Source organism: Notolepis coatsorum (assembly GCF_963971535.1).
Source record: "Notolepis coatsorum genome assembly, chromosome: 17".
In the NCBI taxonomy this organism is placed as follows: Eukaryota; Metazoa; Chordata; class Actinopteri; order Aulopiformes; family Paralepididae; genus Notolepis; species Notolepis coatsorum.
This window is the reverse complement of record NC_140181.1, coordinates 73,927,597-73,953,825: the sequence shown is the minus strand read 5'-3', so window position 1 is coordinate 73,953,825 and position 26,229 is coordinate 73,927,597.

The following is a 26,229-nucleotide window of genomic DNA, read 5'->3' as shown; positions in this document are numbered from 1 at the left end:
ACATAAAGCGGTAGTGGTTTAATGATACCATACTTATCAATACAGTCAGGGAATTGTACCCCTCAGTTACAGTATTTATAGTGGATACCTTGAAGCAGGCAGGGACCACAGACTCAGCCAGGGATAGATTAAATATGGTGGTGAACACTGGCGCTAGTTGGCACAGGACTTAAGTATACGTCCTGTTATCCCATCTGGGCCAGCTGCCTGGACCCTGGATCTGACAGAATACAGTTGGTGGTCTAGACTAGTTAGTATTTGTGGAGTCATGGTGACATCAGTGGCTTTGACCTGTTTCTCTCCAATCAGGAGTGGGTCTGACAGTGGATGGGCGGGCCCACAGTAACCAGGGCAATGTTTCTCTCTGCTCTCTGAAGTCAGAGAGTTGATGGGTCAGACCCAGAACAGAGCACCTATTTTAGCCTCTCTGCTTCTCTGCTGCAGAGCGAAGCTTAGCTGAAGAGGACACCCTGTCAGATAACAGGCCCAGGTAAGCAATGTTCTCTCTCTCTCTCTCTCTCTCTCTCTCTCTCTCTCTCTCTCTCTCATCACACACAAGCTCTCTCTCTCTCTCCTCTGTCTCCCTCTCTCTCTCTTTCACTCTCTTCTTCTCTGTCTCTCCTCCTCCCCCTGCTCTCTTCCTTTCTCTGTCTGTCTCTGTCTCTCACTCTCTCTCACTCTTACTTTCTCTCACTCTCTCTGTCCACCCTCTCTCTCTCACTCTCTCTCTCACTCTCGCTTGCTCTCTCTCTCTCACCCTCTCTCTCTCTCACACACACAAGCTCACTCTCTCCCTCTGTCTCCCTCTCTCTCTCTTTCACTCTCTTTCTCTGTCTCTCTCTCCCCTGCTCTCGTCCTTTCTCTGTCTGTCTCTCGCTCTTTCTCTTTCACAAACACACCCCACGCATCTATGCTACACACACACACACACAATACATACACACAATACAAACAAACACCTGGTTTGCGCATTAACACACATGCACACACACCCAGTGGCACAGACACACGCACCACACACACACACACACACACACACCATCACTGTAAGATCTGTCAGTCTGTGATGAGTGGGGGTGGCGTTTCCTTTGAGTGGAGAGAGAGAGAGAGAGAGAGAGAGAGAGAGAGAGAGAGAGAGAGAGAGAGAGAGAGAGAGAGAGAGAGAGAGAGAGAGCACAGGGAGACAGTAAGCACCGACATCCCGTTGTCTGACTGTGAATATATTTCTGCTAGAGTACAGCTTGACCATCCAAGCGGTTTAAGTGTTCAAGCAGCACGCTTTTAATGCTGCCGGGGGAAAAAACACTGCTCCACTGTCCAGTGAAAAAGCACAAATGCCACAAAAAAAAGCAGATGGTATCTAAGAGTTGGCGCTGTGTGGTGTGTGTCTGTGTGTGTGTGTGTGTGTGTGTGTGTGTGTGTGTGTGTGTGTGTGTGTGTGTGTGTGTGTGTGTGTGTGTGTGTGTGTGTGTGTGTGTGTGTGTGTGTGTGTGTGTGTGGTGTGTGTGGTGTTGCGTGCGTGCGTGCGTGCGTGCGTGCGTGCGTGCGTGCGTGCGTTGCGTGCGTGCGTGCGTGCGTGCGTGCGTGCGTGTGTGTGTCAGGCAAGAGATCCATCAGAAACCATTTGGGGCCCAGACTCCACACAGCTCCATTAAGAGCGCAATGGTCCCTCAGAGTAGCATTGATTAGAGAATGGGGGATATAGAGGGTGGGGTGGGTGGAGGGGTAGTATTTAATGACCCGCTCCCTGCACCACACGCCCATCCCATCTTCCTCCCTCAATCTCCCCTCCCAATTGTCCATCTGTCTATTTCTTCTCTCTCTCCTCTCCTCTCTCTCCTCTCTCTCTCTCTATCCTTCTCTGTGTCCATCCCTCTCTCCTCTCATTCCCTCACTTCCCATCTTTGCATTCCTCTCCGAGGGCCATGTATGGCTCTCCCTCCCTTTCTCTCTGACTCACTTTCTCTTTCTCTCTATTGTCTTTTATACAACGGCATGCAAATTTCTCGATTCTGATTGGCTGAAACAGTCCATTTACCACGTATGTATTGCGAACAGTCCACGCTTGATGGCCCAGGGACCCCGCCCACAACCGAATCACATCACATCAATCCGCCGGATCACAAGATGGCGCACAATAATCTTTAACAATGATAGCGTCCTAACGACTAAATATGAAGCGATTCTGTCACAGCGAATGTCTTAGTCCTTTAAACAATGTTGGATGATGGTAAATGATGGGTCATGAGTCAATACAGAACAAAAGAAAAATCGCGGATTGATTGATTGATTAATTTGCGATTTTTTTTTTCAATTTCTTTTTCCTTCTCTCTGACTGCAGCCTCACTCTCACACTGTCCGACGCTGGCTCAGTCTCCCACCCCCCCCCCCCCCCCCCCCCCCCCCCCCCCCCCCCCCCCCCCACACACACACACCACACACACACACACACACACACACACACACACACACACACACACACACACACACACTCATGTCTGCAACGCGGGGGATAGTCAGACTGAGAGAGAGCTGGGTGCTGCACTGTTCTAAGTGAGCATGGCCTATTGAGTTGATTGATTGATTGATTGCTAATTTTATTACTGTACACTTGGTTTCCAACTGGTTAAGTTTAGGCCCTCTACAGTAGGTTTAAAAAAAATAAATTAAAAAAAATAGGGCGAAGAAAACTTTTTTTTTCCTATAGGGCAAAAGAAAACTTTTTAATTTGTTTTACCTACTTTCTATAGAAGCATCTAAGAATGAAGTTCTATAGAAAGTAGGTCTGCATCCCCTTAACAATTGTGTGTATTGAGCCGTACTGTATTGTACCCATTCTGCATCTGGTAATAACATTTTCAATCAATCATTCCAATAATACACAGTTGGATGTGTTAGTTGGTTGGATGCACTTCCGAGCTGCTTCCCACATGAGGCAACTTCTCTCAATCATTCCAATAATACACAGTTGGATGTGTTAGTTGGTTGGATGCACTTCCGAAGCTGCTTCCACATGGAGGCAAATTGTCTTTTTTTGTAGTTGTGGGAACAACTTTTTCTGGCGGATGGTTTTTTCAATAAATCTTCGATTAATGTGTGTTTATTGTTATAGCAATAAGGTTGGATGAATGTGGCAGTTGTATAAAAGCTTTACACCCACTTGCAGTCGTGATTTGTGAACAATAAACCATGCCTAGGGGGGGTCTAACAACCACCCCTAGGCATGGGTTTATTGTTCACAAACCACTCCTGCGCTCGTGATGTAATGCTTAATTAAACATTTGATCAATAATAATAGTGTCCACTCTACTGTAATCACATACTACACACACACACACACTACACATACCACACACATATGTACAAGCACACACAGACACACATACACATGTACAAGCACACACAGTCTATTGTTTTCTCAAATACTCAGAGAAAGATGCATAATACTAGCATGCACGCGCACACACACACACACAACCACACATATACACACACACACACACACACATAGTCACACAGGCACACTCACACTCACACACACACACACACACACTCACACATAGTCACACAGGCACACTCACACTCACCACACACAGCCACACAAGCACTCTCAGACATACACAGACACACAGTCACACAGTCACACATGCATGCACACACACACACACACACACACACACAAAGTCACACAGGCACACTCACACACATATACGCACACACACATACGCACACCACATACACACACACACATACGCGCACACAACATATGCACACACACACACACAGTAAATGGGGGGATGGATCGAATGCCATAGACACACACATATGCACACATACTGTACGCACACACAACACACACATGTTCCTCAATCACATGGAGGAAGCTGCATACCATAATACACACACGCAGGGCTTGTACCCTGCTGTGTATATCATCTGCAGGCTTGGTTTTTTATGGGTCACAATAAAGGTTCAGTTATTGTGGAGGCAGATAGTCCCCCTGGCCTCCATCACAACCAGCCTTCTGCTTCACTGAACAGAGGAGGGCAGCAGGTGGAGGAGAGGCTGGAGGAGAGCCGATAAAGAAGGAGGGAAAGGAGGTTGAGAGAGAATTATAATTTTAAAAGCTTTTTTTCGTTTACGATCCTCCACTGGAGACCGACGACCCACCCATTTACAGGGAGTGCCCGGCGGGTCTTTCAGGGGGAACGTCTGTACCTTGGTGCACCTGCAACGCCTTCACCCCTGTCAGAGGCCTTTTGTACCTTTACACAGGTCTTAGTATGCCACCCTTTTACTTTCTTGTACTGCAACAGCCCTCTCCGTCAGGGGGTCGTTATGGGTGAGTGGTCCATTTTCTATATCCCTTATCTCCTGTTCAAGGGTCTGACCAGGCTCTCCTGACCCCAGTAGATTGAGGGGTACTGTATACTGTCGACAGAACACCCCTCACTTCTGCCCTTACCTGCCTTCCACCATTGGTTTAAAATGAATGAAATACACATTTTTGGCTCTTCTGTCTTTTCACAAGACATACTGTCCTAAAGAAGAAGAAGAAGAAGAAGAAGAAGAAGAAGAAGAAGAAGAAGAAGAAGAAGAAGAAGAAGAAGAAGAAGAAGAAGAAGAAGAAGAAGAAGAAGAAGAAGAAGAAGAAAAATAAAAAGAAGAAGAAGAAGAAGAAGAAGAAGAAGAAGAAGAAGAAGAAGAAGAAGAAGAAGAAGAAGAAGAAGAAGAAGAAGAAGAAGAAAGAAGAAGAAGAAGAAGAAGAAGAAGAAGAAGAAGAAGAAGAAGAAGAAGAAGAAGAAGAAGAAGAAGAAGAAGAAGAAGAAGAATTGTCATGTTGTCATGTAGCAAACACACATGTAGAAGAAGTCTTTATTTGTCATATAGCAACATGTAAGATGAAGAGGAAGTCTTTATTTTGGATGCAGCAACACACGCATAATATGACAAATAAAGACGTCTTCTTCATCTTCTATTATAAGATGAAGAAGAAAAAGTCTTTATTTGTCATACATACTGTCCTAAAGAAGAAGAAGAAGAAGAAGAAGAAGAAGAAGAAGAAGAAGAAGAAGAAGAAGAAGAAGAAGAAGAAGAAGAAGAAGAAGAAGAAGAAGAAGAAGAAGAAGAAGAAGAAGAAGAGGAGAAGAAGAAGTCTTTATTTGTCATGCAGCAACACACACATGTAAGATGGGCGACACACAGTAACACACACACATGCATTGGTTCACTGATGAAATGCCACTCTGCGCTTGATCCATCCTTCCCCCCAAGGGCAGCCGGGAGCAGACATGGGCTGCGGTGTGGGGCCGTAGCCAGGGACCAATCCTAGTGCTCCTGTCCGTCTTCATCAGGGACGTGACAGTGTTAGCTGTCTGTTCTGCATGTTTTTCCATTGGGTTTATCTCTTTTTGGTGGGGAAACCCTTGCGAGCCACGGGGAGAACATGCAAGCTCCTGTAACGTTTGGGGTTTTGCTCGCACCTGGGAGCAAAAGCCCTGGCGTTGCCCAGTGGTAATTGCCTGTCATTCTGCCCTGATTGCCCTGATTGGTACCTGGTGTGTATAGTTTACTCTGCTTCATATGTGCTCCTTGTTTCCTATTCACATTGTCATTCGTTCACTGATTGTTACCCGTGAGTACAATTGCCAGAAAAAAGCTCTTATCGCTCCAGTCTTGGAGAATACGTTTCTTTACTGTGGTTATCATTATCGTGTTTTGCATTGTTGTATAATTATCTTTGAGTGTATGTACATTGATGTGTGCGTCTGCAGCATCATCGAGTGCCGCGTTATCCTTAGCTTATCCTGTTTTGGAGACTGGCTTTCTCCCATTTGTTTTCCCCTGTTTAAATGTTTTGTTTTTCATATAGTGATTTGCAGAGACTGGGTTGTCTCGCCTTTTCTTTGCTACATTATATAGGGTTTTGTGGAGTGTCACCCTTTTTGTTTGCTACGTGCTACTAAGTGATCCGCTATTCACAATAAAGACATTGTTATATTGTGAAGATCACCATTGCATTCCGCCTCCTCTGTTCTACACTGTGCATGGGTCCAACACACCTACCCCAACTGTAACAAGCTCCACACAGAAAGGCCCGGGAGATACCCCACCTGGTTAACCACTACACCACCTGTAGCCACTTTACTATAATTTAGCTTTTATATTGCCATTTAGGGAGACGGGCAGTGAAGAGTGGAAGTAAGAGGAGGAGGAGGGAGAGGGAAACAGTAAGACAGGGTGAAGGGAAGGGAGCAGAGGAGAGGAGGCGACAGGACAGGACAGGACAGGACAGGACAGGACAGGACAGGACAGGACAGGACAGGACAGGACAGGACAGGACAGGATAGGATAGGACAGCACAGGACAGGACAGGACAGGAGGAGGGAGGTCAAAGGCAGGAGAGTGGGAATATTTACGAGAGTGAATGGAGAGCGAAGGCTCTAATCAACATGACAGTAAGGACAGGGTCTGCCTTACTCAATACGTTTTGAGAAGAGAGGAAAAACAGACTGCTGAGGAAAACCATTGATCATTAACACTTTGGATGCCACGCCCGAGATTTCTCGGGTTTACCCCCCCCCCCCCCCCCCCCCCCGCCCATCACGAGATTTTTTTTTTTATTATTTTTTTTTCGCGATCTGAAATCATATTGCATCAAGCGAGCCTACCGTTGGATATCCAGGCACCGCCGGCGCTCAGATGTGAAAAAAGCGCCCCCTATCGTCTCCCAGATGGTAAATCACCCTTTTGGATTGGACTCAATGAAAGTGAATGGGAGAACGGATTTCTGACTCCACATTTTACTTCTCACTGATGTAACCGGGGTCTACCAGAGTTCATTCTGGAACCTCTGAGCCGCACGGATTATGTGTTCTACTGTATACACGGTTGATCAATACAATTATCGATCTTTTCGAATGGTGATCAGGAATTGGAATATACCATTTGGATACCATCTGATGTCAGGTAAGGAATCTATGTTATCAGTCTTAGGATAATCAGACTAGTTTTCACAGAGATATAAGCGTTTCCACTATATGTGATATAGCTGTTTTGACTGTAAAAGCCATCAGGAAATAAGAGCAGCGATTGTCAGCGCGCGGCACGATCATCTAGCGTTTATTTGAAAACGATTCATAAATAGGCCGACAAATGACAACGTTCTGGAATATTCCAGTAAAAGACGATTATCATCATAGGGTTGTTTTTTCCGCGAAAACTAGTGATTTTCAAAATGCTATCAAACGGAAATGAAGCGATAAAAAACAATCTGCCTTGACAATGTTGACTGGAAAATGAGTCTTTGATAAGCGACGGGCAGATTAGACACATAGCCATAATTTAAAACATAGATTAGGCGATATTAAGTTAACATTGGAGTGGGTTTGGGCATCAAGGGGGTAAAAAGGAAAATACGGCGTGGCATCCAAAGTGTTAAAGGACGTCTCTCTCTGTATCGCTCTCTATTTGTGACACACACACACACACGTACACTTACTTCCTCAGACATGCAGGTACACATAGACATAGCTATACGCATGCTGCACACTTTTAAAGTACTGAAATAAACGGTCCCCAAGTACCTAGTAAATTATTTTAATAAAGTAGGAGATGTCCACAAACACGCCACAAGAGGAAGCCCCACGGACCTGGCCCCGCCGAGAGTCAGGACATGCATGGGGAAAGATGAATTTTTTTACTCGGCTACGGTAATGTGGAATGCCCTGCCAACATTCATAAAACTCCTGAACTCCCCTCTCGGATTTAAATCCGCCCTAAAAACATGGCTCAGCAGCAACTCAAATTGGTCTTAAAATGTTTTTTATCTCTTTTATCATAACTTGGCTTTTATTTCTTTTATCATGAGTTGCTTGGGTTTGCGGATTTTCTTTTAACATTAGTTAACTGTATGAGTTGTCAGGTTAGGTGTTTTTATACACATTTTTAGGATGTGTCCTGTCTAGTGTACATGTCCATTTGTGTTTCTGTGCCTTTTTATGTTCCATGTATGGACCAAAATGGAAACAAGCCTTAGCTTTATTGTGTTTTATCCATTTTTGACCAGCGTTGTTGACACTGTTATTGTCTTGTCTTTTAAAATGTTTTTGTCTTGATTGTGTCAAAATAAAGTATTCAATCAATCAATCAATCAAACATATACATACGTTTATACACCTGCATGTGCACACACACACACACTTCGATCCTGTACTCCTACCCTAGCAAGGCCAGGCTTGCCTGTCCCACAGGCCCATGTATTACTTACAAGTGCAGTCGGCTCCAATGATACTGGCCCTGGCTTGGTTTGGTTTGTTTATCTGCACCACAGCTAGCTGCCAGAAAATACTAGACAACTACCACAGATATAAGCTTCATACATGATGCACACGCAGTGTGAAACAAGATTCATACATCATGCAATGAATCGTAGAGTCGCTCATATTTATTTTATTGTACATACACTAACATAGCAGCAGAATAGAGACTCGATATTTTTGTTAAACGTTTAAAAAAAATGTATCCACTGTTTCTCCTCCCGTTTTTCTGTATTTTCCTCCCATCCCAATTTAGTCGTTATGCCCAGCACTGCGTGCTTCTCAGTGTCAATTAGCATCACGCACCTGAGATGAATTCCAATCAGCTCGTCGGGAGGACTCACGCTGTCTGCAGATCACTAGTTGTCGGGTCGTCTTGTCACCACCATTCTTCTGCCGTGTACTCCCGAGGTCTCCTGTGCGAGACGTTTTCGCTTCCCTGCCATCCCATGGAGTTTTTGCTGTTCACTCACTCTTATTCCCGTGGACCGGTGCCTTTGAATTACCCTTCGACGTTGCTCCTGGTGAGTCTTAAATAAGACTATTTCCCCTGAACATTTATCCCCGTTAGTCCTGGACTCTGGGCTTTCGTCCGCCTTTGTGTGTTATCCTAAATCCTTGAAGTGTTTGATTTCTACGTTTCTACGTTGCCTTGTGCTATTGACATTTTCCCTTAAAGGGGACGTTCCTATTTTTTCCCCTAAATTTTCTGGACGCTGTTTTTTCTCCAATTCTATTTTGTTCTTAAAGGAACAGTGTTGCACATTTCTGTTGTACAAATAAATACGCCCTTTGTTTTTGGCTAACTCTGATTTACCTGTCTGTATTGTGCATGGGTGTGCATGCGTGATATGTCTTTGCTATGTCTTTGATATGTTTTTGTTCTGTTATTTTCGGTGCTTGTTTGTATAATGAAGTGAGGGGCTTGATAGTTGACTGTGAAGCCTGGCTCCATACAGTTACACAATAGGATAAATGTGAAAATGGCATGCATGAACAGCTGAGGTAGTTGGGGGCGACAATGGCTCAGAAGGTAGAATTGTCGTCTGGTAATCGGAGGGTTCCCAGTTCGATTACAGCTTCTCCCGGCAGATAGTGTTGAAATCAGTGTTACATCTACTGCTAGCCTAGTATGACTGCTTGTTTCCTTTTCCTCATTATATACCGTTAATGTTATTCTCCTTTCTTTGCCCTCTTCTACTAAAAAAAAATAGAGTTTTCTTGTTACTGACTCGTGTCAATTTTCCATGTTTTCGCTATAGTGTCTGCCTTATGTCTCTGATCCTGTTTTGTAGTTTATTTTGTAGACTATGTTTACATGTAATTCGTTCATATTGTTTATGGACAATGAGATGGGAGTGGAACTTTGTACAAGCCCTTTGGGCTTTGTTTCCTCCTAGCACTTTTTTTAAATAATGTGCTAAATAAACTAAACTAAATGTCCTTGAGCAAGACACTAACTGCTCCCCTAACTGCTCCCGATGAGAAGGCTGGCACCTTGCATGGTAGCCTCTGCCGTCGGTCTGTGAATGTGAGGCATAAGTTGTGAAGCGCTTTGGATAAAAGCGCTATATAAATGCAGGGGGAGTAAATGAGTAATACTGCCCCCCTCCCTCCCATAATGTACCACTTGGCTCCGCCTCTTCTGAAACTTGGCTGATTCCAATTTAGCACAACAATAACGAGTGGAGAGAACTCAGTAGACGTCATGTCATCCACAAGCTTTGTCATTTGGTTCTTCAATATTCTGGTAAGGAGACAAATCCACGGGCTAATCTGATGAGACACACTTCTCTCGTCAGATGTTCAACAGCCTGTCACTAAACCTGTGGATCACAAACATTCAACGCTGGGTCTATTTAACCTTGTGCTTGTTACATTATGCATTTTTCTTCAAACTCAACAAGCCTGGATGACAAAGTGTGCACATTAAATATGTAGCCCGACGTGTTTACATTTTATTGCAGCTTCAGCGAGTCGGAGTACATGGAGGTGTGAATTTGTATTGTTTGGTGTAATGTGTTTGACATTTTTGTGTTTGAGGCACAACGAAAGCACTCGGAAATGTGTATGGTTTATGTGCAACGCCATCTTGCCTGATAGAGAGGAATGTAAATATTTGAAAGAATCTCAATCCAATCAAGAGACTGTTGTGGATCCGATCCAAATTTGTATTCATGTGTGATGATAGGGGTGAGACTTGGAAACTTGACGGTACTGTATAAATACCTAATGAGACCTTTAGGATGATCAGAGGCTCATGGAACTTTACAACCACAAACTATAGACCCGACGACATCATGATAAATATGCGTGTGCAGACCTGAGGCAGAAAGGAATGTAAATCCTGGTCAGAAAAATGGGGCAGACTACAATATATTTGAATTTATTAGCCATGCTAGCGATCTAAACAATCACGCCGCCCTTGGTCACGGGACTTCCTACATCGGACGGTAATACCACTGTCCTCACGTGGTGGATCGCTTCTCTAAGTCTGCTCACTTCATGCCTCTGCCTAAACTTCTTTCTGCCAAGGAGACGGCTCAACTAATGCTGCAGCATGTTTTTCGACTCCATAGTCTCCCTCGGGATGTAGTGTCGGGGTTCCTTCAGCCCGGGAGTTCGTCCATCTGTGCCTTTGGCCGTGGAAGAGAGCTCATAGAATCTTCTTCGCTCAGTCTCTAGCTACCGGCGACAAGCAGACCGCCATGGGACACCAGCTCCCTGTTACTGTCCCCTCAAGGTGGAGTGCCGCAAACTTGCCCCTAAGTTCATTGGTCCGTTCCACATTAATCGGATGGTCAGCTGCTCTGCTGTACGTCTCTGGCTGCCACACTCTTTACGCGTCCATCCCACATTCCATGTATCACGAATCAAGCCTGTGTCCTCCCGTCTTGCTTTTGACTACTGCAATGCCCTTTACACGGGCATCGACAAATCCCTGCTTCGCCGCCTACAACTGGTGCAGAACGCAGCTGCGCGCCTCCTCACCACAACAAAAAAACATGAACACATCAGCCCAGATTTGGCCTCGCTCCACTGGCTGCCTGTTCGCTTTAGGATCGATTTTAAATTAGCCCTAAATGTTTTTAAATCACTAAATGGCACGGCTCCTCCCTATCTGTCTGAGCTCTTGCACCGCCACACCCCCCACGATCCCTCAGATCAGCTGACCAGCTGCTATTGGTGGTGCCTAGAACTATGCTCAAGACTAGGGGAGACAGAGCTTTCTCCACTGCAGCGCCTAGATTGTGGAACAGCCTCCCCCTCAGCATACGGACCGCCCAGACTGTGCAGGCTTTTAAATCACTTTTAAAAACCTACTTGTTCTCCTTGGCCTTCCCCCCCACTTAATCACTACTTGGCCCCTCTATCCTCTTTGTTTTACTGTGCCCTACCTGTTTTTATTACTTTCATTGCTTTACTATGTTTTTAATCTTATATCCTGCATCATATTATTTTGTTTTTATTACTTTCATTGCTTTACTATGTTTTTAATCTTATATCTTGCATCACATTATTTTGTTTTTATCAACCTGCCTGTGAAGCACTTTGTTGCCAGCTGCCGCTGCCTGGAAATGTGCTATATAAATAAAATGTACTTGACTTGACTTGACTCTATCTCTCTAATTACAGATGCAGAGTCAGGTGTGGGGAAGCTCTGGGAGCAGCTGATGGACATATGTGTGCTGATTGCTGCACCTACTTAAACCTGGCACAGATGTCGTCATGCTGCCAGATCGTAGCTTAGTATTACCCAGTCAGTCATAGTTCTTTGCTCATTCTAGTTAGTCGTATTTTCCGTGTTCCTTGTCTTGTGTCTTACCCGTTCTGTCTCTCCCCTTCCAAGTCCCTCATCTGGCTCCCCGAGCTGTCTCTACTCCTGGACCCCTGGCTGACTACCCTGCTCCTTCTCTTAGCCCCTGGAATGTATGAGTATCCCTGTGGCTTTACCAAAAACGTATACACAATTATACAATAAAGTACCCGTATTTTGGGTTATACCAAGTCCTGTCTACTGTCTCTGTGTTTGCACTTTGGGTTCACTAGTTCAGTCATGACACTTTATGTTCTAAGCGCTACACTCTAAGCGTTCTCTCATCTTAATAGGTTCCGAACCAAAACACAAAGTTTATTACTGATTCATGACTAGAAAACCCACAGTGCTGAGCTGCATCTCAAAGTAAGGTTACCAGCTTTCAGATGATGTAAACCACTTCTACTCGTCATGATCGGTTTCCTTATCTTTGGACAGTGGTTATGAAAGGACACCTTTCATTATTCCACTGTAAACACTAGGGGTGTAACGGTACGTGTATTTGTCCCGCAACTTCACAGTACAGATGTCACAGTTCGGTACATCCAGCCATACGACGAATACGTCTCATATGACACTAGGTGAAACTAGGGTTGCACGTTTTACAAATTAATGCTTAATATCTTTACTTGACTTTACATTGGCTTACTTTGATCTTTAACATTGAATATTAAGCTTGTATTGCCAAATTTAGATGATGAATAAAACGTTGAAGCTTGACAGAACGAAGTCTGCACTAGGCTGTTTCTCCCCTCCCCTTTACTACAGGTGTCCCTGAAACAAAACCATGAATGAATGATATGTTTGTAACAAAGCAGGGTGTAGCGGCACCTGGTAGACGGGGAGTGATTCCATACGCGCTCCATCCCAAGAATAGTCTCCACACCGTTATCAGATACCGACGTGGTGATCCGATTTATTTAGAAAATGTAGGTTACATGGGAGAGGTGATCAAAGCGATCCTAAAGCGTCCTATAACCGTGGTTCTAATTGATCAAAGTGTTTCCTAAGATAAAACTATTCTAAAGCGTTCCCGAAGCGGTCAGAAAATTATATGCTTTCCCCGTCGGCTACCAACCCACAGCTGATCCCTATCACCCATTTTAATGATCTCCGCCGCGCCGTGGGCCGACCTGACTGACAGGTGCAGGTGATCCGCCCACAGTACAACAGAGTCCACCCAACGGGTGACACAGATAAACATAACATTCCCATAAATCATATCCTTCGATTGGAAATAATAATAACAATAATGATAATAATAATAATACTAATAATAATAATAATCTATAACAAAAACACTCATTCGGCCTTTACACAGGGTCATTACAATAGGCTGAAAATGTTCAGCCCAATTTAACCAATGGAAAGACACACACACACGCACGCACACACACACCAATTTTCTCACACAGACTAACGCAGTAAACGCACTACATATGTTTCCCGGACTGATCATCTGAGCTCCTCCCCAGCTAACACAGCTCCACCCGTTAGCTTCGCTCCTATAGCTAACCAGACATCCCCAGCTAGCACAGTTCCGCCCGTTAGCTTCGCCCCTATAGCTAACCAGGCGTCCCCAGCTAGCACAGCTCCGCCTGTTAGCTTCGCTCCTATAGCTGACCAGACGTCCACAGCTAGCACAACCCCATCTGCTAGCTTAGCCTCCGCAGTTAGCCAGGCTTCCCCAGCTAGCACAGTCCCCACTGCTAGCCTAGGCTCCAGGTTCACGGTCAGCCTAGTTCCTGAGGCAAGCCTGACATCCACAGTTAGCTTAGTCTCCGCAGCTAGCCAGGCTTCCCCAGATAGCACAGTCCCCACTGCTAGCCTAGGCTCCAGGTTTACGGTCAGCCTAGTTCGTGAGGCTGACCAGATGTCCACAGCTAGTACAGTCCCGCCCGGTAGCCTAGTCCCTACAGCTGTTTCAGGCCCCACGGTTAGCCTAGTTCCCGCAGTTCGCAAACCTCCGAGGCCTAGCAAGGCTCGGAGGGCGAGCAGGGCTAGTATCGCTAGCAAGGCCTCCACAGCTGATCCGGCCATCGCTGCCAGCCTGGTTCCGGTCAGCGCAACTCCGGCTATGACTGTTCCAGGTCCCTCAACGCCGGATCCTGCCCCGGGGTCCAGCTCCCCTCTCCGGGTCTCGGTACCCATCCCCACCCCCCCTTGTCGGGTCTCTGCTCCCAGCTCCAGCTCCCCTCTCTGAGTCTCGGTACCCATCCCCACCCCCCCTCGTCGGGCTTCTGCTCCCAGCTCCCCTCTCCGGCTCCCTGTTTCTTTCCCTGCCTCCCCTCTCCAGGCCTCGGTTCCCATCCCCACCCCCCCTCTCCGGGCCTGTGCACCCGTTTTCAGCCCTCCGGGCTTCTATGCCCCTCCTGGGTTTTTTGCTCGGGCTCCCGGCCCCAGGTCTCCGGGTCCTCTCCCTGGGTTTCTTCCGGGGTCCCGGCTTCCCCCTTCGCCTGTGTCCGGACGTTATTCTCGGGGGTCTGGAAGCCCCCCGGTGAGGGTGAGGTACTTTTGAGGGGGATGTACTGTAACGTCCCCCAATCCTAACACAACTCCAAATGTATTGGAGGTGGCATGTGGTAGTTCTACACCCTCCCCAGGCCGACAGTGGGGCAATGCGCGCAATGACCAGGAAGGGAATTGGCATAACGACTAAATTGGGATGGGTGAAAAATACAGAAATTGCCCCAATTCCTTTTTTTAATAAATAAAATAAAGATAATGAACAAGATATGATGAGAATATTTAAACTATGTGGGAGTCACGTGTACTGTACATTCAGTGAGTACATTCAGCGAGTGAGTGCCTTCTTGCGTAGTGCAATTCACTTAGACTCACAAACCAACACGGTCTCGTCAGAAAATTTTAATAAAGTACTCAACCACAGGAAAAAATATACATAATGTATGTTAACTAAACTTAAGCCTAAAATGTGCTTATGTAGCTGTTTCCTTATCTTTAGACAGATAGATAGATAGATAGATAGATAGATAGATAGATAGATAGATAGATAGATAGATAGATAGATAGATAGATAGATAGATAGATAGATAGATGATTAAAGACTATGTAACCACAACAACATAGAAACTAGTGAAGTGGGGGTTCCGGTTCCGGGTCGAGGATGGAGTAGTCGCTCATTGCCACGATGTGACTCCCGTATTTTTATATTTAGTCCTAAAAGCCTCTTTTTATATTTTCAACTCGGTTAAACCTTTTTGTATATACCCCCTTTATGTTTCTACCTATTTATTTTGGCTGCAAGAACCATAATGGTGACGAGACAACTGAGAAATGAATCCAAGAAGGACGACGCTCCCGCTGATATAACCGCCATTGCTGGGCTAATTGAAGAGCTCGGGCAATCCTTAACCAACTAAATCAGAGCGTCCGCTGCCTCGCTTGAAACCAAACTTGACAGCCTCTGGACGTCGGTTAATGACCATGCCGAGCGTCTGACCTCCGTGGAAGACGGCTTGAATACTTGGACTGGCAGAGTGGACGAGCTTGAGGCTAGGTGTACGGCGCTAGAAGAGAGCAATGATAAGCTAAAGCTAACCAACGTCGAGTCGCGCAGCCGCCGGTCTAACATTTGCAATTAGGACTGGATGAGTACGTTCATAGCGACCGGCCCAGCGACTTTTCTGCAGAGGTACTGGTTGAAATTCTGGGGAAGGAGGTCCTCTCTACGCCACCCGAGCTGGACCGGTGTCACAGGGCCCTTACTTCCAAACCAGCACCCGGTTCCAGGCCTAGAGCGGTTATTGCTCGCCTACATCATTATCGAATAAAAGAGAAGATTATCTGGGAGGCACGGAAGAGGAGGGGAACGCTGGAATACAGAGGGAAACCAGTCCTAATCTTTGAAGACTACTGTCCAGAAGTCATGGAGCAGCGTTCCCGCTACAAAGACGTCATGGGCCCCCTCTACAAGCAAGGACTCAAGCCGTCTCTTCAGTTCCCTGCGAGACTTATCATCACGACCGAAGACGGTGCAAGAAAACATCTTTCATCACCTGAGGACGCCGTGGACTTCTTGAGGACCTGACGTAAAGGGGCCTCAACACCGGCCTCACCAGTACCAAACACGGTAGTAGCCTGATTTTGGGCCGATAGCACTTCGCTATGGCTAACGCGCAGAGCGTCATATCACTCTATATTTCTTCGTTCTCATAAATATGGTTGACTGTGTGACGTTAGGTGTTGCCTGGATGCTTTATTTAAAATTTTCTCGCCCTCTTCCGGCCTGGTGGACGTACTGCACACGCGTATCATGCAGTACACAGGTTATATACCCCCCCCCCCCCTGTTTTTCTCTTGCTATGGTTCCTGTTCTAGGTTTCTTCTTCTTGTTTAAACCTAGCCATGTTCTTATAAGGTTTAATGTGAACTTTTCCATTTACTCTACGTTTTGAGGCTTTTTCTTTTTCTTTTTTTTTGTTTATGTTTGGGTGTGGCAAGCAGCCACTGAGAGAGTAATCTACTTATGGTAGGTTTGAGGGTTTTAGGCCCTATGGTGAGTCCCTATGTTGTTGGGGAAAGGCCCACTGGTCCCGCACCTTTATATGTTTTTTATGTATGTTTTATGTATGGCTCAGGACACATGTCTACTACTGAAAATATTTGTTTTATGTATGGCTCAAGGTACATATGCTTAGTGGTTAAAATAGGTGAATTTGGTGTGCCCACAGGCCTTTTTAGGTCTGCCCTGTCTACACACCCCTTAATATTCTATGGCTATGGCTAACTCTGAGAGCTTTAAGCTCTGCTCCTGGAATGTTTGAGGTCTTCAGAAACTAGCGAAAAGGAAGGCGATTCTGACCTTTTTAAAGAAGGAGAATGTTTCTATTGCTTTATTACAGGAAACCCATATGGGACCCAACAACGCCGCTAAACTCCAAAAGAGTTGGGTGGGACAGGTCTTCGCCACAAACTATTCTACATTTAGTAGGGGAGTGATTGATTGATTGATTGATTGATTGATTGAAAAGTTTATTAACAGATTGCAGAATGGGTACAGTACAGTACAGCTCAATACATACAATTGTTAAGGGGATGCAGACCAGAGAAAGACTTTTGTCTTGTTTACATCAGGGTCCCCCATTTTCAATTCATCATAACATATATGACATACATGACATACAGATAGACAGTACTGCTACATCTATACATTTATGACATATCAGATTTGCAAATACAGTACTGTTTGTGATACAAAAGTGTCCAGAAAAAGAGTGTATATACATTTTACGTATAAACTGTACATTGGAGGAGGTTGGGTGGGTGGGGTTGGGTGGGTGGGTGGGTGGATTGCTGTACATTGGAGGTGGGGGGGGGGGGTTGGGTAGGGATACACACACATTGTACACTGTACATTGGAATACTGACAAAGCCATACTTGGTCATTTACTGTACAACTAGGTTAGGACATTTGTAGGGGCCAGTTTCGAATTGCAGTTTCCCGTAGGTGTTTTTTGAGAGTGTTTTTGAAAGTGGGTAGTGATTCACATTCCTTTACAGCTTTGGGTAGGGCGTTCCACATTGATGTGGCATAATTGCGAAACGTGTTTAGTCCCTTGTTTGAGCCGAATCTGGGTTTAACATGATTTGTGGAGCTCCCTCTGGTGTTGTGATCGTGGTATTCACTGACCTTTGGGAAGTATTTTGACATGTACATGGGTACCTTGGTCGCGTAGTGTATCTTGTAGACCAGGCCCATTGCAAGTTGCTGTACTCTGTCATCTACTCTAAGCCATCCTAGGTTGTCAAAGTGGGCAGGGGTGAGGTGGGTTCTAGGAGTCAGGTCAAGCAGTAGTCTGACCAGCTTGTTTTGAGATGTTTGTAATTCGTTTTTTAGTGCCTTTGAGGTGCTTTGGTACCATGAGGTGCAAGCATAGTCGTAGTACCCTTTAATGAGTGCTCCTGCTAGAGTCTTCAGGGTATTCTTGTTTACCAGAGAGGAGATCCGGTACAAGAATCGAGTTCGTTGGTTGACCTTTTTTTTATTACATTGGATGCCATTTTGTCACAGGAAAGATTAGCCTCTAGGATGGAACCCAGGTAGGTAATTTCATCTTTCCTTGTGACAATATTGTCACCCACTGTAACCGAGAAGCCGTCGGTCTTGCTGAGTTTGTTATTTGAACCGAAGAGAATGGACTCTGTTTTGCCCATGTGTAATGATAGTTTGTTGTCGGTGAGCCATATGCAGATTTTGCCTAGTTCCGAGCTGAGGGCTTTTTCAACCTGTAACTTGTTCTTGTCAGAGACCAGCAGGGCTGAGTCGTCCGCAAACAGGAACAAGTTGCAGTCACAAGCTGACGACATGTCATTTGCGTAAATTAGGAATAGTAGCGGTCCTAGTATGCTTCCTTGTGGAACACCACAACTCACTGTTAGGGGGGGGATAGGGTACCGTTTACCTCCACCATCTGTTCTCTCCCCTCCAGGTAGGATTGTATCCAGCTCACTGATAGACTATCAAAACCAACTGCTTTTAGCTTGTCAATCAGAATGGTGTGATTGACAGTGTCGAAGGCCTTTTGTAGGTCCAGCATGACCATGCCGCAGTATTTGCCCGTGTCCACCTCTTGTTTGATGTGGTCGTTCAAATAGAGAAGGCATGTGTCAGTGGAGTGGGATGTTCTGAAGCCAGATTGGAATTCGTAGATTAGATTTTTTTCCGCAAGGTACTTTTCGATCTGTTCGTATACTATTTTTTCCATGACTTTCGAGATGGATGTAAGGATAGAAACAGGGCGGTAGTTGCCCGGGTCTAATTTGCTGCCCTTTTTGTGCAGGGGTGTTACTCTCGCAATTTTGAAGTCCTTGGGGACGTGTCCCTGTTTTATGGAGAGGTTTATTATGTGTGTGATGACTGGGGTGATGGCTGCTGCTGAGTCTCTGAGGAATTTGGAGGGGATGTTGTCATGGCCAGTGGCCTCGTTTGGTTGGAGGGCGCTCAGTTTTTTGAGTACCTCATCTGTAGTTACCATTTCCAGTTTGAAGTCGTCTTCGTGGACACCTAGGTTCTTGTAGTATGCTACTATTTGTTCTACCCCATACTGCCCTGAGTGGGAGGGTAGTTTGTTTACCAGTGTTGTGGCTATGTTTGTGAAGAAAGTGTTTAAGTAATTGGCTACATCCAGCTTGTCTGTGATGAGCGTGTTGTCCGTCTTTATGTTTATGTTTGAGAACCTGGTTTTAAGTTTTTTACTGCAGCCTAGTTGATTGTTGAGTAATTTCCAAAGTTCACGTGGTTTATTTTTGTTTTCCTCGGTTTTGTCATTGATGAATTTTTTTTTAGCAGTTTTGATCATGGAGTTTACGTTATTTCTTAGTCTGTTTCTTTCTAGTTTGAGTTCAGTCACGTGGTCTTGGAGTTCACTGCTCGTGCTTTTGGTAAGCTTTGACTGACTTTTACGAAACTTAGAGCATTTTTTGTCTCTGGCTTTCATAGCGGTCAGTATTTCAGTGTGCATCCATGGCTCAGCGCGATTTTTTACCCTGGTGGTTCTTAGGGGCCATACTGATCAATTAAAATCTCCCCTTTAGACTCATAACTTCCTCTTTAGATAGCCACAGTTGCTATGTGATTATCAAAAGGGTTCTTAAGGGTAAAGAAATTACATTTATGAATGTATACTGTCCCCCAGGCTACTCCCCTGACTTTCTATCCAAAGTATTTACTGAATTTAATGGCCTGGCCTCTGAGAATACCTTTGTGGGCGGATACTTTAACCTTATACCGTCTCTTGACAAATTCCCACCCAGTTTGGCTCCCCCCTCTAGGCAAGCAAAAATGCTCTCCTACCTATGTACAGACATTGGATTCTCAGATGTTTGGAGAACCCTTTGCCCATCCGAACTGAAGTTCACCTTTTTTAGTGGCCCACATAAGAGCAACAGTAGAATAGACTATTTTTGTATCCCTTCCTCTAAGCTCTTTCTGGTATTGTCCTGCACAATCCGAAGTATTGTTTTATCTGATCACGCCCCTATATATCTGGTCTACTCCTTGTCAGAAGAGAGGGCGCTATCGAGACGTTGCGTCTTAACCCATACCTCCTCAAGGATGATAGGTTTGTCTCCTATTTAGAATCGGAATTTAAAATGTTCTACTCAATTAACTCACATTCTACGGATAACCCGTCTCTGCTCTGGGAAACATCCAAGGTCTTTTCTCGCGGACTGATTATGTCTTACGTATCATCCAAGAAACGCAAGAAAAATTAACAATGCAAACTTCTTGAATCCAAACTAGCCGACCTTGAGAATCAACATGTTTCAAACCCAGCCCCGGCTGTGCTTATAGAGCTTACGGCCACCAGAACTGCGTTAAACACTCTTCTGATCCAAGACGCTGAATACTCTCCTAAATTTGCCAAACAGAGAATGTATGAACACAGTGACAAGCCTGGCAGGTGCCTAGCTAACTTGGCAAAAAAGAGGGCTGACACCCAAGTAATAGCCTCAATCTCGGACTCAAACGGGGTCAGGTCCTTTGACACCAAAACTATTAATAAAGAGTTTGCCTCTTTCTATGCCCAACTCTATAGGACTGAACGACCCGATGGTGCTCTCTCTGACATGCAAGCTTTTTTCGCTGACTTGCACCTCCCTAAGGTATCAAAAGCTCAGAACTTGCTCCATAACGCCCCAATTATGAAGGAAGAATCTCTGTGCGCCCTTAAGGGTATGCCATCTGGTAAGGCTCCGGGCCCGGATGGTTTCGGATGCGAATTCTATAAGGAATTCGCTCATATTCTCTTGGATCCCTTGCTGGCAATGCTTAATCATTCCTCTGAGGTTGGAATATTACCCCAGTCCCTACGGGAGGCCAATATTTGCCTTCTCCTTAAAAAGGGTAAATTCCCTGAAAAGTGCGCCTCCTATAGGCCTATAGCCCTACTTAATTCGGACCAAAAATTGCTCTCCAAGATCCTGTCCATGCGCCTAGAAAAAGTGCTCCCTTTCATTATTAACGAAGATCAGACTGGTTTTATTAAGGGTAGGAACTCTACCGACAACATGAGACGGCTCCTTAATATCATCCAAATGACTCGTGAGATAGACCACCCCGCGGTGGTTCTGTCTCTTTACGCGGAGAAGGCATTCGACCATATTTTACCAGTGGGCAATGGCCACTAGATAATTTTTTTGGTACACAGGTAACATAGAGTGAGCAGAAGTTGGGGAGGAAAGAGGGGGGAAGGAGAGAAAGAGGGGAGGGGAAGGGGTGGGGGTGGCGAAAAGAGAGGAGAGAAGAAGAAAACATAAAAGATAAAATAAAAGACAAACAAAAATAAGATTCAATAATAAAAACAAGGACAAAATAAAAAATTTATAATAAATAAAACAATAATACAATATATCAGACAGGCTAGCGGTTGTTCCTGGGGAGGATCCTTTACATTAGATCGTTATTACTTTTTGCAGAAGTCAGATCGTGTGTGTTTGACATATTCTGTCCATTTCGACCAGATCCGGTAGAACTTCTCCTGCTGAATTTGTATTGAAAATGACATATTTTCCAATATGTAGATGTCATGAGTTACGTCTATCCAATCATCTACTGTAGGTGCCTCTGGTTTTAACCATCTTCTTGTGATAGCTTTCTTGCTTGCTATTTCCTAGGTATAGGGTGTCAAATTTGAAGGGGATGTCAATCACAAAAATTGCTTCTAGGTTCTTGTGTATCTCTTGCCAGTATGGTACCAGGGTTTGGCATTCCCAGAATATATGTGAATGATTGGCTTCGTTTAGCCCACAGGATCGCCAGCATTTTTCCCCGGTCCCCTGATGTTTTTTTTTGCCATGGGGTAATAAAAAACCTTACTAGGTTCTTCCAGCCAAATTCCCTCCAGTTGTTTGAGCCTGTTGTTTCCCATTGATTGTGTACATAATCTGTCCCATACCTCTCCTGAGATTGACATATTGCGTTCTTTTTCCCATTTCTCCTTTATGTACATTGTGTTAGTTGATTTCGATTTGGCCTGGCAGTCCTCCGTATATTCTGGAGACGATCCTATTACATTTTGATGATTTGACTGCTGATGTAAACACTTCCATGATTTCTTGTTCTCCCGTTCCTATTTCTCCCACTAAATTTTGATTGAAGTAATGTCGTACCTGCAGGTATCTAAAGAAATCTTTTTGCTCCAGTCCGTGTCTTCTCTGTAGTGATTCGAAGCTCTGAAACACCCCTTTGTGGACAAAAGTTAAATAATTTGTTAGGCCTTTATCTGTCCATACTTTGAATCTGCCATCTGATTTATTTGGGGGGAAATTGGAATCGAATGCACACCATCTCAACATTCTGAGCGGACCCTTCACTCCACACAGCTTGATCGTGTCCTGCCAGATTCTCAGTGCTACATTAATCCAGGGGTTGTTTTTTTCTTTCATGTTGTCTATTAATTTGTTATCTGCCACTATTGCTGCTAGTGGGACCCTGTCTGTCATTTCGCTTTCAATTTCCGTCCATCTTGCTGAGTACGATGGGGCGCACCAGCAAACTATTGGCCTCAGTTGGGCTGCATATAAGTAGTCCCATAAGCAGGGTAGGTTTATTCCCCCTTTTTCTTTTCTTGTCTGTAGCGTTTTGTATCTGATTCTGGGTTTTTTCCCCTGCCAGAGGAATCTTGATATTAGTCTATCTCATTCCATGAATTGCTTAGTGGGTATCTCCACTGGGAGTGTCTGGAACAGGTATAGCAGTCTTGGTAAAATTTTCATCTTTATTGAGTCCACCCTGGAGGTTAAACTTAGGAATGGGGCTCCATCTTAATATGTCTGACTTTAGTTTTTCATTTAAAGGGCCGTAGTTGAGATTAAATATTTTTGAAATATCCCTTGGCAGGTTCACACCCAGGTATTTTAGTGAGTCTACATCCCATTTCAGATTGTATTTCCCTCTAATATGGTTGGGAGGGTTGTAGTTGAACGTAAGAATTTGAGTCTTCAGGATATTTAATTTATAACCTGAAAGCGTCCCATATACTTCCAGTACATTCATTAGTTTTGGTATTGTCTGTGTGGGTTGCGTTAGGTACACCATGTTGACATCATCTGCAAAAAGGCTTAGTTTATGTTCTCCGTCTGCCATGCCCACTCCTTTTATGTCAACATTTTGTCGTATCCGTTGGCTCAGTGGTTCTATAAAAAGCGCAGACAGTCCTGGAGAAGCCGGACAACCCTGTCTAGTCCCGCGTTCTAGGGTGAAGGATTCAGATAGGTCCCCATTAATTTTGATCCTTGCAGTTGGTTTGTCATATAGGGCTTGAAAGGTTGCTATTATGGACTCATGAAAGCCAAATTTCTCTAATACCTTATATAAGAAGGACCACCTTACAGAGTCGAATGCTTTCTCTGCATCTAAACTTATTAGGGCTGCCTCTATTCCCGTTTGGTTGATGTGTCTAATAATGTGTAATGATCTTCTGATGTTGTCTTGTGTCAGCCTCTGTCTAATGAATCCTGTCTGGTCCAGGTGTATAAGGTTGGGTAGGATCTTATCTATTCTTTCTGATATAATAGATGTAAACAGTTTATATTCCAAGTTTAATACACTTACGGGGCGGTAGCTGCCACATTCCAGTTTGTCCTTCCCTTCCTTCGGGATGACTGAGATTATTGCTTCTCTCCAGGAGGGGGGGATTTCTTTTTTTTCTAGTACCCAATTGACTGCTTTCAATAGAGTTGGGGTCAGTTGGTCTCTGAATGTTTTGTACCATTCTGCGGTGAAGCCATCTGTGCCCGGGGATTTATTTGTTTTTAATCTAGAAATTGCAGTGTGTAAATCCTCTATTGTTATTTCGTTTATCAAATCTTTATTTTGCTCTACTGTGACTTTGGGTAGGTCTAGAGAGGAGAGGAATGTCGCGATCTGGAAGTTGTTGTCTATTTTAGGTTGGGAGTACAGAGTTTTATAGAAGTTTTCGAAGTTCTGTTGGATTTTGTCTTACCTACATTCAATTGTTCCTGTGACGGTGTTCCTTATTTTATATATTGCATTATCTGCTTGTTGTTTCCTTAATATGTATTATAGGAGTTTCAGTGATTTCCCACCCACCTCATAGTGTCGTTGTTTTGTGAATAGTAGTTTTTTTTGTATTTCTAGGTTGCCTATTTCATTTATCTCGTTCTTTATGTCTTTCATCTCTTGTTTCACTCCTTTGTCTAGATTGTGACTATGTTGTCTTTGTAGGTGTTTTAATTTGATCTCCAGGTTGTGTAATCTTTGTCCTCTAAGTTTCTTTAAGTGTGATGTAATGGCGATGATTTTACCTCTTAGTACCGCTTTTAGCGCATCCCAGAGTATGGTTGGTGCCACCTCGTCATTATCGTTTATTTCTAGATAAGTTTCAATTTCCATCTTCAGGGATTCTTTAGTTCCTGGGTTATTCAGTATTTCTGAGTTCAGCCTCCATAGTGTAGACCTTGGCTTTCTGTTGAGGTGTACCGACATATATATAGGGCTGTGGTCGGAGAGAGCGATCGGGCCTATGTCGCATTTATTTATTCTGTGTAGGTCTTTATTGTAGGTGAAGAAATAATCTATCCTTGAGTATACTGCGTGTGGGGAAGAATAATGTGTGTAGTCCCTGCTGGTTGGGTAAAGTTCTCTCCATACATCTATAATTCCCAGTTCTTTCATTAATGCATTTATTTTCCTGATTATGGGTCTTGTCTCTGTGTTGCCACTTGAGGCATCCAGCCGCGGGTTTAAACGTACATTTAAATTCCCACCACAGATTAATATCCCTTGGGTTTGTGTGGCCATTAAGTCAAATATCTGTCTGTAGAATGTCCAGTCACTACTTGGGGGCGCATATACGTTCAGTAAGCTTACCAGTGTTCCATCTATTTTCCCTATTATCATTATATACCTGCCTTCTCTATCCTTGAACTCTGATATGTGTTCATATGCCACAGTTTTTTATATTAATATGGCCACCCCCCTTCTGTGCCCCGATCCGTATGAGGATGAATATTCATGTTTATATCCCAGTTTATTCAGTTTAGCATGCTCAGTTTCGGTAAGGTGGGTTTCTTGAAGGTATGCTATTTGTATTCCATCTTTTTTTAGTTTTGATAATATCTTCTTTCTTTTTATTGGGTTCAGTAAACCGTTGACGTTGAAAGATACAACTTTTACCTCTTGCATTTCAGGTTGTGGTATGTAGTACTTCCGCTATGTACATGAGGATCCTCCCTGTCGGTAGCAAACAAACAATAACACACATAAATAAAATAAAAAATAAAAACAATACAAAAAACACATTAACTCTAATGACTTCCAAGGTAGAGGTCACTTTTGTGACCCTCCACGAGCCTGATACTGGAGGCTCCAAGGGAAGACCCCCCTCTCGTTGTTGACAGGGGGGGCCCTTGAGGATAACAGTGTTAGAAAGAGCCGTGTCCGTTCGTGTCCCTATTCCTATTTGTATTTAATTGTATCCGCTAGATCATTCTCATCTTCTTAACTAAAAAAGACAGTTTCTGCAATGTGTTGAACACACCTATTATTTTGGGTTGCCTGTTTCCTCTTGATTGATTGTATATATTTTTTTCTCCCTTATCTTTAACACTTTGATCGCCATGGGTTAAATTCATAATTTACCATCCCTTGCCAGCTCTATTTGTCTATGGAGAAGTTCCCCTTCTTTGCAGGGCTATAACTTTTTTAATTCTATTGCTAAATTGCCATTATTATGGCCCATTCAATGTCCTATATGTATTGTTCAGGGTGTAGCAACGTTAAACTTATTCATTCACATATTCATACTAAAATATGGTCTAAAGTATAAGTATGTTTTTATCGTTTTCTGCAGCTTTATCCAGAACTTGATTTATAGCTCCAAATGCATTATATTGATGATGAAATACAGTTTGATAGCAATCGGCGCAAGATGAAAAATTTCAACTGGACGTACTTCTAGAATGATCTACGTATGATCTGATGATGACCGGATGGGCGGGGGATCGTTTATAATTCCGTGGGCAGCGTTAGATGATTCATCCAGAGTGGGTCATCATAGCAGTTTCTATGGAATACGTTAGAAAATAACGCTGAATCTTACCTTATGT